The sequence below is a fragment of the Sus scrofa genome, chromosome 3 (genome assembly GCF_054392235.1).
Source record: "Sus scrofa isolate SSC_HxYL_T2T_F1_AM1 chromosome 3, Sscrofa_HxYL_maternal_Yorkshire_Landrace_v2.0, whole genome shotgun sequence".
In the NCBI taxonomy this organism is placed as follows: domain Eukaryota; kingdom Metazoa; phylum Chordata; class Mammalia; order Artiodactyla; family Suidae; genus Sus; species Sus scrofa.
In genome coordinates this window covers 94,308,177-94,322,326 of record NC_139385.1, presented here as the reverse complement: position 1 = coordinate 94,322,326, position 14,150 = coordinate 94,308,177, and the positions used below count along the sequence as shown (strand labels likewise).

Sequence of the window (14,150 nt, the reverse complement as noted above, 5' to 3'; positions counted from 1 at the left end):
GTTTTGTCTCCACCACTAGAAAAATTTGCACTGTTTTTCCTATTACGAATGTACAATGGTCCTGGGACTACAGAATGTGTACCATGAAGATTTTCCTATTCATTGTTGGATTAACTGATTGGCTATCTTTTGCATTGTGCACTCTATTATAGGATATAGCATTGCTTTTGTTTCTCAGTGTCCCACTGCTGCACACCTCACCCACACTCCCCACCACACAAATCTAACTGAACTTAGACAGATTCCCATATCTGAATTGTAGACATCTCAGGAAAGTGTAGTCCCCTATCCCCAAAGTCTTTGTACGGTTTTTGATATATTGGAATGTGTTCTCTAGAGACCTCCACCCAAAGATAAAAAAATCTAAAATTCCATCATCAGATTAACTCTTAATCCTTTTCCATCACCTTAGCCTGGTACCAAAACCGTAAGAGTTGAATTCTACCTTGTCCATATACTTACAGTACATTGGGGGGGAATCTCAGTATTCTAGGGAGTCTCATTTTAGAAAGAGGACTGTATCTAGTTTTTCTGTTGATGTTATTAGGAATAAAAGAATCAACATTTTAAAATGAGAACTTATAGCTCTCATTTTTTTGAGGCAAGAAAGGAAAAAAGAAAGGATTGAGGGAACTTAAATAGTACACATAATATTTTTACAAGGGTTTGGGTGCCTGACTCTGAAACTTAGCTTGGCCCAGAATAGCTTCTCAACAAATGTTTCTGACTTAAACAGATATTCATAATATTTTTTATTTGAAAGGGTCTTAGTATTTTTAAGAGCAAATAGTTATGATTGCCTGTACTATTAGCTGCTATTAAAATCAGTCCATTGTTCAAAATACTATCTATGACATCCTTTTAATAATGTGATATTGGCATCCTTGAGGGTATTGATACATACCAAAATTTCAGTTTCCATCCCTTATCCTGTATATTTCTATAATGCTTAGCTTACATAATTGCCCACAAAATGGGTGGTCACACTCACCTACAGCTCTTTTAGTGAAAGACCATAAGAGTATCCAATTTCTATGCTACTGAAGTAAGGAAGCAAAGCTTAGGCTAAGGATGGCCTAAGATGATAGAAATTATCTTACATGTCTAGAAGTGGTGGAAAAAATACAAAGATATACAAATGACCCCTCTTCCCATCTTTCTCCTCCTCTGGGAGTCCTGCCTGCATATCTTACATGACTGGGCTCTTGTGGGACGGTTTATGGTGACTTCCAGCTCTTAGAAGGAAGAACTGAAAAGCCAATCTGTAGATACTCACCACCTGTAATTTTTAGCACTTTCAGTGTCCGCTTTTTCCAGCTGTCAAATTCTTCACTTTCATGGGTGTTTTTTCCTTAAGAGGCAAAAGTCTCCTCCTCAGATTGCTTACCATGCTCAAGATACTTACCCTTCTCTCTCCGAGATTAACTCAGAGAATAGTTTCAATTCTAGGAATGTCAACATCTTAGTCAAATTCACTCTTTCCAATGTTCAAAAGGGGATGTGCCATACATATAAAATATGGTGACATTTTTACTAGAGAAGTGGCCTGAAAATGATGAAACCGTAGCCCCTACCATCTTCACAGATGCAGTCTATTTATATAATGAACATTATTGTTAGTCACTGCATTATCTACTTTTAAGGTGCATCCATTTTAAAAACACAACATAAATCTGACCTTTCCAATTGTCTCTGAAAAAAATTAAGAAACAAAATCTCTCTCAAGTTTTCTTAAACTTTTCATTTCCTCTATAAAGTTTTGTCAGACTTAGTCCTAATGGTCCAACCTCTCCTCTCATGAGATTTACGTGCTGTACCTTTTTCCTGACTCAAGTGTAGAGGAAGATTCTTGGATATTCTTCCTACAACACACGCAGCCTCAGGCACTCCACATAACTTAACTGAAATGTAAACTGTAAAACATAAGAGAAAATAATGACCAAAAAATGCAGATAACTTAAAAAATAGTTACATTTTGAGCATGTAATTTTATTTTGAGGATTCCAATAAAAAGAGTGCAGGGCCTTACTCGCTTGTATTAAGAAGGGGTTTCTTCTTAGATTGAAAACACTTCATCAGGGAATTGGTGAAACTCCAGAGATGGCTTTTCCTTTCCCTCCAGACTCCTGGACCAATTGCCTGTAAGTTATGTTTTGTTTTCTAAGCTTTAAGGACTAGTCAAAGATTTTCAAAATGAAACATTGTTCTATTTCAACCCTCCTGACCTGAATGTTACACCTTTTCAAGTTTGCAGTCTGAAAACAAATCACCTTTGAAATATAGAACTATCATGACAGACAATATAAAGACAGGATAATGCTGCAATTCAATTTCTAGCTATGCCAAACATTGGCTGTGTGACTTTTGGCATATCACTTTACCTTTCTGTGTCTCACTTTCCTATTTTATAAAATAAGAAAAATAGAGGATTGGAGGCAAGATGGCATAGTATAAGGACTTGAGCTCACCTCATCTCACAAAAATGACAAAATCATAACTAACAGTGGAACAATCATAGACAAAAAAAAGACTTGAACCTACCAAAAATGATGTTCTGCACACAAAGACAAGAAACTGCAGTAAGACAGTAAGAGAGGAGCTTTCACAGTATAATCAATTCCCGTATCTACAGGGAGGACAACTTAGAAACTGGTAAATAAATATATCACAGAGATTCTCCCATAAGAATGAGAGTTCAGAGACCCAGGATAGGCTCCCCAGTATAGGGGTCTGGCTCAAGAGGAGGAGCCCTATAGCATTTGTCTTTGAGGGCTAGTGGTCTTGAGTGCTGGAGTTCCACTGGACAGGGGGAAACAGAGACTCCACTCTTAGATAGTTCACATAAGGTTTCATGTGCACTGGGACCCTGGGAAAAGCAGTGAATCCATGGGAACCTAGGCCACCTGTTTGTGGTCTTGGAAGAACTCCTAGGGAGGTGGGGGTCAGCTGTGGCTCACTGTGGGGCAGAGACACTGGTTGCAGAGGCCTCAGGGGAATGTTCATTGGAATAGGCTCTCCCAGAGTTCAACATTTTGGATAAAGAAAGACCTTGCCACACCTAATAGCCTCACAAGCTCCACTGCTATGACACTTCAGGCCAAACAACCAACAGGGTGGGAACACAGCACCACATACCACTAGACAGGCAGGTAATTTTGCCCTGAGCCCACAGCCACCTTGCCTCTAAACACATTCCTTGACATGGCCCAGCTCTACCCACCCAGTGAGCTGGCACCAGTCCCTCCCACCAGAAAGCCTGCACAAGCCCCTGGACCAACCATACCCAAGAGGGGACAGACAAGAGTCAAGAAGAACTACAAAAAAAAAAAAAAAAAAAAAAAAAGAGGAACTACATTCCTGTAGCCTGTGGAACAGAGTCCCTAAACACAAAAAGTTAGACAAAATGAGACTACAGAGAAATATGTTCCAGATGAAAGAACAAGATAAAACACCAGAATTATAACTAAATAGGTGCAGACAGACCATCTACCTGAAAAAGAATTCAGAGTAATGAGAGTAAAGATGATCCAAAATCTTGGAAAAAGAATGGAGGTATAGACTGAGAAGACACAAAAAATGTTTAACAAAGTGCTAGAAGATTTAAAGAATAAACAGATGAATAATACAATAATTGAAATGAAAAATACACTGGAAGGAATCAAGAGCAAAATAAATAAGGCAGTAGAAAAATGAGTGAGCTGGAAGATTGGTGGAAATCATTGCCACAGAACAGAATAAAGAAAAAAGAATGAAAATAAATGACAGAGACTTCTGTCTGGGACAATATTAAATGAACCAACATTCACACATAGGGGTCCAATAAGGAGAAGAGAGAGGGAAAGGACCTGAGAAAATATTTGAAGAGATAATAGCCAAAAACTTCCCTAACAATGGAAGGGAAACACTCACTCAATTCCCAGAAGTGCAGAGAGACTCATACAAGATAAATCCAAGGAGGAACAAGCCAAGACACATATTAATCAAACTGACAAAAATTAAAGAGAAAATATTAAAAGCAACAAGGGAGAAGGAATGGATAACATGCAAGAGAATTCCCATAAGGTTATCAGCAGAAACCCAGCAGGTCAGGAGCAAATAAATAGCACAATATATTTAAAGTGATGAAAAGCAGAAACCTACAACCAGAAATGCTCTACTCAGCAAGACTTTGCTCAAATTTAAAAAAGAAATCAAAAGCTTTCTAGACAAACAGAAGCTAAGAAAATTCAGCACCACTAAAGCAGCTTTACAACAGATGCTAAAGGAGCTTCTCTAGGCAGAAGAGAAAAGGTCAATTAACTAAGATAAAGGAAATTATGAATGGGAAAGCTCATGGATAAAGACAAACATACAAAAAGGTAGGATATCATCCACAGACAAATATGATATGAAATGTAGCAGTCATAAGAAGAGAATACAGATATAGGATATAGGAAATGCGTTTGAAATTAAGAGACCAGCAACTTAAAACAATTGCATGTGTATGTGTATACACAAAAAAGAAAAAGCAATGCAAACACTAAAGATAGTCACCAAATCACAAGAGGAAGAGAAGGAAAATGACTGACAAAACAAATCTAAAACAATTAACAAAATGACAATAGGAACATACTTATTAATAATTACTATAAATGTAAATGGTTTAAGTGCTCCAACCAAGACACAGACTGGCTGAATGGATATATGCAGTCTATCAAACCTGTATATATGCAGTCTATCAAACACCCACTTTAGATCTAGGGACATGTACAGATGGAAAGTGTGAGGATGGAAAAAGGCATTTCATGCAAATGGACATCAGAAGAGAGCTGTAGTTGCAGTATTTCTATCACACAAAATAGACTTAAAATTGTTACAAGAGATGAGGAAGGAAACAACGTAATGATCAACGGATCAATCCAAGAAAAAGATACAATAACTGTAAATATACATGCACCCAACACAGGAGTACCTCAATATATAAGGCAAATGCTCATATCCATAAAAGGAGAAATAAACAGTAACACAATATTAGGGGACTTTCACACCCCATTTACTTCAATGGTGAGATTTTCTAGACAGAAAATCAACAGGGAAACACAGGCCTTAAATGACACATTAGACCAGATGGACTGAATCGATATTTATAAAACATTCTATCTGAAAGAAGCAGAATATACTTTCTTCTCAAGTGCACAAAAACTCTCCATGATGGATTATATCCTGGGCTTCAAAGCAAGCGTCATTAAATTTAAGAAAATTGAAAGCATATAAGGCACTTTTCTCACAACACTGCTATGAGATTAGGAATCCACTACAAGAAAAAAAATGTAAAAAAAAAAAAAAGTAGGCTAGACAATATGTTAGTAACCAACAAATGGATCACTTAAGAAGTCAAAGAGAAAATCAAAATACCTAGACAATTTAAAATGAAAATACAGGGATCTAAAACCTATGGAACACAGCAAAAGCAGTTCTAAGAAGAAAGTTTATAGCAATACAGTGTTACCTTATGAAATGAGAAAAATTCAAATAAACAAACTAATCTTACACCTAAAGCCACTAGAAAACAAAAAACAAGCAAAACCCAAAGTTAGCTGAAAGAAAGTAGTCATAGAGATCAGAGACGAAATCCATGAGACAGAGATAAAGGAAACAGAAAAGGTCAAGGAAACTAAAAGCTGGTTCTTTGAAAAGATCCACAAAAGTTATAATCCTCAACATAATAAAGGCCCTGTATGACAAACCCACAGCTAATATCATTTTCAACTTTGACAAGCCAAAAGCATTTCCACTAGGATCAGGAGGAAGACAAGGATGTCCACTCTCACCACCTTTATTTGACATAATTTTGAAAGTCCTAGCTAGCCATGGCAATTAGAGAAGAAAAAGAAAAGGAGCCCAGATTGGGAAATAAGAATTAAATCTATCACTATTTATAGACAACATGATAATGTGCACAGAAAATCCTAAATATACTGCCAATAAAGACGCTAGAGCTCATTAATGAATTCAGTAAAGTGGCAGGATACCAAAATTAATACACAGAAATCTCTCAGATTTCTATACACTAAAAAAGATCAGAAAGAGAAATTAAGGAGACAATCCCATTTAAGACTGCATTAAAAATAATAAAATACCTAGAAATAAACCTATCTAAGTAGGCAAAGATCTGTACTCTAAAAATGAAGTAAGATACTAGTGAAACAAATCAAAGATGACACTGACAGATGTAAAGATGTATCATATTCTTGGATTGGACTAATCATTACTGTCAAATGATTATCCTGCCCAAGGTAGTCTACAGATTCAATGTAATCCCCATCAAATTAGCAATGGGATTTTTCACAGAACTAAAACAAATTTTTTTTTTAATTTATATGGAAGCACAAAAGACCCTGAATAGCCAAAGTAATCCTGAGAAAGAAAAACAGCTGGAGAAATCTGGCTTCACAACCTCAGACTATGCTACAAAGCTACAGTCATCAAAACAGTATGGTGAATGGTACTGGCACAAAAACAGAAACACAGATCAGCAGAACAGGATAGAAAGCCCAGAAATAAACCCATGCACCTTTCATCATGTAATCCATGATAAATGAGGCAATAATAGACAATAGGAAAAAGACAGTCTCTTTAATAAATGGTGCCAGGAGAACTAGCTCGCTGCATATAAAAGAATGAAGTTACAACACTCTACACAAAACAAACTCAAAATGGATTAAAGGCCTAAATGTTAGACCAGATATAAAACTCTTGGAGGAAAACACAGGCCGGACACTCTTTGACCATAAATTGGTAAGTATCTACAGATCAACCTCCTAGGGGAATGAAAATAACAGCAAAAATAAACAAGTGGAACCTTATTTAACTTAAAAGCTTTTGCATAGCAAAGGAAACCATAAAACAGACAGTCCACAAGAGAAAATATATGCAAATGAAGCAACCAACAATGGCTTAGTCTTCCAAATACACAAACATCTCATGCAGCTCTATATATATAAAAAAAACTAACCAAAAATGAGCAGAATATTTTAATAGATATTTCTCCAAAGGAAATATCCACATGGCCAAAATGTACATAAAAATATGTTCAACATTGCTAATTACTATAGAAATGTAAATCAAAACTACAATGAGGCATCACATCACCTAACACTGGTCAGAATGGCTATCATCAAGAAGTCTACAAACATTAAAATCCTGGAGAGAGTGTAGAGAAAAGAGAACCCTCCTATACTGTTGGTGAGAATGTAAATTGGTATAACTAATATGGAGAACGGTATTGAAGTTCCTTAAGAGACTAAACAGAATTACCATATGATCCAGCAATCCTACTCCAGAGAAAATGTTAATTGGAAAATATACATGCACCCCAGTGATCATTGTAGAGCTATTTATAATAGCCAAGACATGGAAATGACCTAAATGTCCATCAACAGAGGACTGAATAAAGAAGATGTGATAATAAATACAATGGAAAATTATTCAGCCATAAAAAAGAATGAAATATTGCCATTTGGAGCAACATGGATAGACTTAGACATTATAATACTAAGTGAAGTAAGTCAGACAGTGAAAGACAAGTATCACATGATACCACCTACAGGTGGAATCTAACATATGGTAGAAATTAACCTACTTACAAAAAGAAACTGACTTTGAAAACGAACTTATGGTTACCAAAGTGGAAAGGTAGGGGGCTAGGTAAAAATTGGGAGTTTGGAATTACTATATATACATTACTATATATAAAGTGACAGTCAGTAAGGACCTACTGTATAGCATAGGGAACTCTACTCAATATTCTGTAATAACCTAAATGTGAAAAGAATCTGGAAAAGAATGGATATATGTATAACTAAATCACTTTGCTATACACCTGAAACTAAACATTGTAAATTAACTACACTCCAATACAAAATAAAAATTAAAGAAAAAGATAATTTGAAAGAAGTGAACAGATAGAAATATTTATACATATATAATTATATAAGAATTAAAATATAAAAAAATAGTACCTACTTCAGAGTGTTTGTAAAAGAATTAAGTCCATACGTATAAAAGGTTTGGAATCTTTATTGTTGTTTTGATTGTTATTTACACTCCAGAACACAAAATAATGATTTCTTTATTCCTGGCTCATGTTTAGCCTTCAGTGGAATAATTAATCATATTTTATCATATTTAACTTAGGGCTACCCAAACTCATTCTCAGGGAAATTATCTCACGAACATGTACCTATGGCAGTTTCATAGTATGATGACCCCACTACTAGGTCCCAGATACTTTGCCAGGTACTCAAGATGTAAAGATGAGGAAAAAAGAAAGAAAAGGAAGGCATAATTTCTGTTCTCAGGAAGAAATAAGCATCAGTGAAGATGCTTAGTAAAAATAAGCAGTTTTGAATCACACAGTAATCTAGTGAATTCCTAAAGATGATTCCCAACTAAATATGCCTTCAAGTAATCATGCCCCCACACCCCCGCCATACTGGATCTGGGGCGGGGGGACACATTTTAACCAACAGAATGTGGTGGAAGTAACACAATACCAGTTTCATGTCTAAGTCTTACAAAGGCCTGACAGGTCCTCCTCTTGTGCTTTTGGGGAACTGTGTTGTACCACCTAACTGGTCTAGCTCCCTGCTAGAGATATCCTGTGGAAAGGCCATGGGGAGAGGAAGAGATTCTGCAACAGCATGGAGCAGAGAATCCTAACCATCCTCATATCCATATGAGCTCAGCCTTTCAGCCAACCCAACCCAGACCCAGTGAGTGAGAGATCCTGGATGGTCCATCTCAGTCACAGGTCCAGCTATCTGAAGACTCACCAAGTATCAGCTGAACCCAGTCATCTCATTGAATCATAAGAGGCAATAAAGTGGTTTTTTATTTAAGCCATAGAGTCTCAGGATAGTTTGTTATGCATCGGAAGAAAGAATAACCATATGAGAACATTTTCTCTGCCACTCATAGATAGATAACCTTGGTGAAATTATTTAACCTTTATGAGGCTCAGATTTCTCAGCTCTAAATAATAAGACTTCAATAATAATACTTAACAAAGATGTCGCAAATGTTGGATATAACATACGTAAAATTCCTGGAAATTGATGTTAATAAAAAGTAGTAATTATAAGTTGTTAGATGTTGTTAGTTTTCTGACCATATTTCCAGGAATATTTTAATGTCAAATCAGGATCCTGAAGAATATTAGTCTCATCACAAGCTGCTGCTTGTATTTGACTAAAGGCTGTTTCCTGCCTGCATGTGGATAAAGTCAGGGTTGAATGTGAACAGCTTTCACTCCACACAATTCAGGAGATAAATGCCCATAGCTTATCTGACAGATTACGTACTTTTAAAACAAGCTTCTCGCTTAATTTTATATAGGCAAGATATGCATTCAGTTGTTATGCCAATATTAGGTAATTAAAATTGTTGCTAAACATGGCAGCACGAAGTTCTTACCCTTGGCTCCAACTTAATGCTTCCTGAGAATGTCTGGAGATTTGTAAAATAAATTATGTACAATATGGGATGTTTTGGGTATGACAAATCTCATTTATTTTCCCTGTCATCATTCACTAATATAATACCTGCTCCATGAAGACAAATGTTTTAATTTTTTTTCTTTTTAGGGCCACACCCACAGCGTATGAAAGGTCCCTGGCTGGGGGTCAGAGCTGCAGCTGCCGGCCTACTCACAGACACAGCAATGAAAGATCCAAGCCATGTCTGCAACCTACACCACAGCTCTCGGCAATGGTGGATCCTTAACCCACTGAGTGAGGCCTGGGATCAAACCCACATCTTCATGCATACCAGTCAGGTTCATTACAAGCTGAGCCACAATGGGAACTCCTATAGATGTTTTCTTGTTTTCAAAATAATATTGGGCCATAGAAAGATCTCTGGAATTGCTCACTCTAAATCCCCATCCACAGGGTTCCTGTATATGTGTATTTTAAAATCTTGAGCTTCTTGCACCCTTGTTCCTGACACCAGTTGTCCACCCAACATACAGTTCCATAGAGCTTGAGAAGAGTTCCTGGAGTTCTATGAGGCACATAGGATTGAAGAACAAGGAGGCAAAAGATAAAAGTATTTATAACTATTCATTAGTTTTTGGTACATCAGATAATTTGTGCAGTGGCTCCAGGGCTTTAATTGAATCACTTTCCCCACCTTGTCTTAATTTTAATTATGCAGCAATCATTTTTACCAACCTGTGCAAAGGAACCATATAAAAATGTGACATATGACAATATACATTTACCTAAGCTCCAGGACTACAGTGACCTACAGGCAATTAGCTACTGCCTCTAGCATTGAAGCAACCAATTAAAGAGTTAACGAAATGCCCTCCAAATCACCTACATGTTCAGGATTTTTGGACTGCCAGGAACATTGTACTTCAACTGATATAATTTTTGACTGACTGATTTAGTAAGTCTATATCTGCTAAAATTCCAGACTCATGCCTGTAAAATTGAGGAGTCAGGTTTTATGAGGTGCTTTCACTGTCATTAAAGATGATCCCACTTTAGCCCTTCTCCTAACAAGACAATCTTGCAGCCGTCATTTAAGAGGCGTGATCCTAGCTTGTCATCATGGGAAATAATGGCTTGCTAGGTCAATGAGGATGGTACTGAGTTCATCTCAAGGATGTAAGATATTCATTCTAGGGGCTGTAAATCGGAAACTAAATATAAAGAAGAGAAGAAAGAAGGGAGGGAGGGAGGAGGGAAAGAAAGGAGAAAGGGAGGGAGGAAAGAAGGACCGGAACCTAATATTTTAAAATATCTTTTAGGAATTCCTACTGTGGCACAGTGGAAATGAATCCTACTAGTATCTATGAGGATGCGGGTTCAATCCCTAGGCTTGTTCAATGGGTTAAGGATCTGGTGTTGCTATGAGCTGTGACATATGTCACAGATGTGGCTTGGATCCTACGTGGCTGTGGCTGTGGCTGGCAGCTATAGCTCTGATATGACCCCTAGCTTGGGAACTTCCATATGCTGCAAGTGTGGCCCTAAAAAGAAAAAAAAAAAGGGGAAAACTTTAAATTTTAATGTTTAGATTTAAATATTAAATGTGGTTTTGTGGTAGCCCTTCTATAATTCAGATATGGAAGAAACTAATCAGAAAGTGAAGCAAAAATTACTGTCATGACCTTTTTTTTTAACTTGTGCCAAGCTTTGCTTGAGATAAATTCTCTCTTTAAATGCAGAAATCATACTAAGAGCTGTGTAGGCTGGACTTTCCTGGAACAAAAGCTTGAGCTAAGGATTCATTCAGTAGATGGAGGAGTGGAGGAGTGGAGTGGAGTGAAGAAGCAGACAGGAAAGAGAAGGGAACTGTGTGTTCATGAGTAGATTTCCACTGCAGTCACCTGGAGCTTCATCCTGCAGGAGACCACTGGATGCCAGTGTGGAACACGCAGAGCTGTCCCACCTGAGGGCTAAAAACGTTGCTGTATTTATCCACTCACTCCTGTTGGTCACTGGCCAAGAGTGCACTCAGATATTGGCTCCTCACCACTGTTGCCTACTCTATATGAAGACTGGATGTACTCCAACATACAGAGAAAACACTCTGCAGAGCAGGAGTGCTTACAGTAGAAAGCTCTTAGCATGTACAGAATGGTGAGTATCGAGGCGATCTGGGTAGGATACTGAGTGTTTACTATAAAACTGATCCCAAATTAAGTGTGTCTGAGTAATACCAAATTTTGTTATGGAGTTTGCTTCATCTAGTCCAATCCACATGGTTCATTCATTATACCTTGCATGTAAAAGTAGTATTATTTGCCTCTTGTTACCCAATTTAATCCCTAAAATCTGTTCTTGATATAGAGCACCTCAGAGCATCACCCCTATTCTCTAGGAGCCACAGAGTGGGGGCAGCAGTGAGGGACAAGAAGCAACATATGCTCATTGGGAGAGCTCATTAATTCTCTAAATCACATATTTGATTTGGCTGGGCACCTGACTGGGGTAAACCTACTGGAAATATGTTTTTCAAATTAAAATAAGCTAGGACAGAAGATCTAATAATTAAATATGTTTATGAGAAGCAAGGAATTTAAGAGACAAAATTGAGTCTTATGAAAAAATAACTAGACTAAAATGAAACCAGTGTCTACACTACTTTTGCTGGGACTTAGACACACACATTAAACACCACAAGGATAAAGACAGAAAAATTAAGAAACACAAGTTGTATCTTGATTTTGGATGAAAACCCAAATAATGCAACCTAAAAGGAGTTCTCAGCTCCTGTTGTTATTCTTAGCTAAAGAGTTGGTTCTAAAGAAAGGTCCAGATACCACAGAAAGAGAAAATCCTTTTGCAGAAGCCTTCTCCTTCCTTATTTCTTGGCAGTATTCCCAGGAAGCGGTCTGTCAATCATTCAGAATATATGGAGCACTTGGATCAAGTCAACAAATATCTGTTCAACATCTACTACATGAAAGTATTGGGCTCCATCCAGCCTAAGGCCCAGAGAAGCCAAATGAACTGCAGGGTTCTGATGTTTCACCATTGCCGGAAATGGGCTGGTGGATAGATTGGTTAATTGATTAAGTGATTGCACTAAGTGAATAAATGGACTCCCACAGTGGACAGTAACCTTGTCTTCTCTACTCTGTAAAACATATACCATATCTAATGCTTCATGCATGCTGTGGAGACTCCATAAAAGATTGTTGATGTTGATGGCATGAAATTAAAACAGTGCAAAGATGTGTATGTATGAATTGCCACTGTAAGATCTGTGATTCTTGAAGTGGTGCAGCAATTTTCTGGGCTAAGGGAACATACAGATGAGCAAAACTCTTTACAACCCATAGCATAACTCTTTGACTGGGGTCTGTAACCCTGAGTTCAAGAGCTTAGACATTTCCAGTTTATCTGGGAAGACTTTCTAGATTATGAAACAAGTAGTTTTTTTCTCACTTGTTATTTTCTCTAACTTGTCTTTGTGCTAGATAATCCTCCACTCACAAGATCAAGTTTTGGCATCTTTCTACATGTTGTCTTCATATTTTTAACATCCTTTTTATTATATTTTTACTAATCAAGTCTTCCCACTGTACTTCTATCTTTACACATTCTCTTGAAAGTGTTCATTCATACCCAAATTGGGACAAGCAACAGGCATGCAAGTTAGGCCTCTTACTGATCACTTATTTTCAGTGTGAAAGTTTAAAACAACTTCTTAGAATTTCAGTTCATTCTTTGAGCTTGAACAAATAATATATGAACAAGCTCACTTCTATACAGTTAAGGGTTGAGACCATAACCTTATTTATCATTAGACAGAGTAAAGATCTGTTACTGTGTTTCAAAGTGAGAGTCTGAAGTTGTGCTATCCAAGTGCCCATCTGCTACTCTTTCTATGATATGGCCACATCTCCTCTCTCTGATCAACAATGAGAATAAACTGGTTTAACCTAATGTAAGAATTTGAATTCTACAATAAGAGTATATGCTTAAAATATTAATACCTTGCAATTAAGTAATGGATTAAATTTATATTTACTTATAATATCAAGTTGTCAGTGAAAGTTCTCTTAGACTTCATGAGACTGTTTTGGGTGACAGTCCTGTTTTCTAGAATATGCTAGAAAACAGTGAAAATTTAAAGCACCAATGCCACACAGTTGTTTGTGTTTGTGGGCACATGAATGCATGTGATTATGCTTGTGTGTATATGGGTAATAGGGCATTAACACCATCTCCCAGACGCTGTGCTGCTGTATGAGTTGGGATTTGTTTTTTAAGAAAATCAAGCCATATTTTTTGTCTTCCCATTCTTAAAGATGAAGCAATTTACAGATGCTCAATCCTTTTTTAGGGATAATTCTCAAAGCATCATTCAGATATCCTTTGAGCTGAGCACACGATATGCACATCATGAATACATATAATCACTGCATGGTCCTTTGTGAAGATTTTGAAAATAGCATCTAAAAGCTGATCGTGGGTCTCCATCTGAGGACATGCACTTGGTGAGTGTGGCTGAGCCATTTCTGGCTACTCATTTCTTCTTTCATGGGCCCTGTTCCATTTCATTGGTCCTAATAGTTAGAAAGTAAATCACAATTTCTGGACCCCTTTATGAATTGTATGGTTCAGCCCATCCAATGCACATAGCACTTGAGT

General features: G+C 37.1%; 1 long non-coding RNA gene across 2 annotated transcripts in view; it reads right to left on the bottom strand.

The window, feature by feature from the left end:
• Positions 1–14,150, bottom strand: part of LOC110260009 (uncharacterized) — an 822,333-nt gene that overhangs the window by 32,220 nt on the left and 775,963 nt on the right. The window contains exons 6-7 of one of the 2 annotated variants that reach the window (XR_014841891.1): positions 2,030–2,139; positions 1,818–1,913 (exon numbers count right to left, since the gene is read on the bottom strand). The exons of the other annotated variant lie outside the window; for it this stretch is intronic. This is a non-coding gene — a long non-coding RNA (uncharacterized LOC110260009). The remainder of the gene's footprint in view (positions 1–1,817; positions 1,914–2,029; positions 2,140–14,150) is intronic. 2 annotated transcript variants of the gene reach the window in all.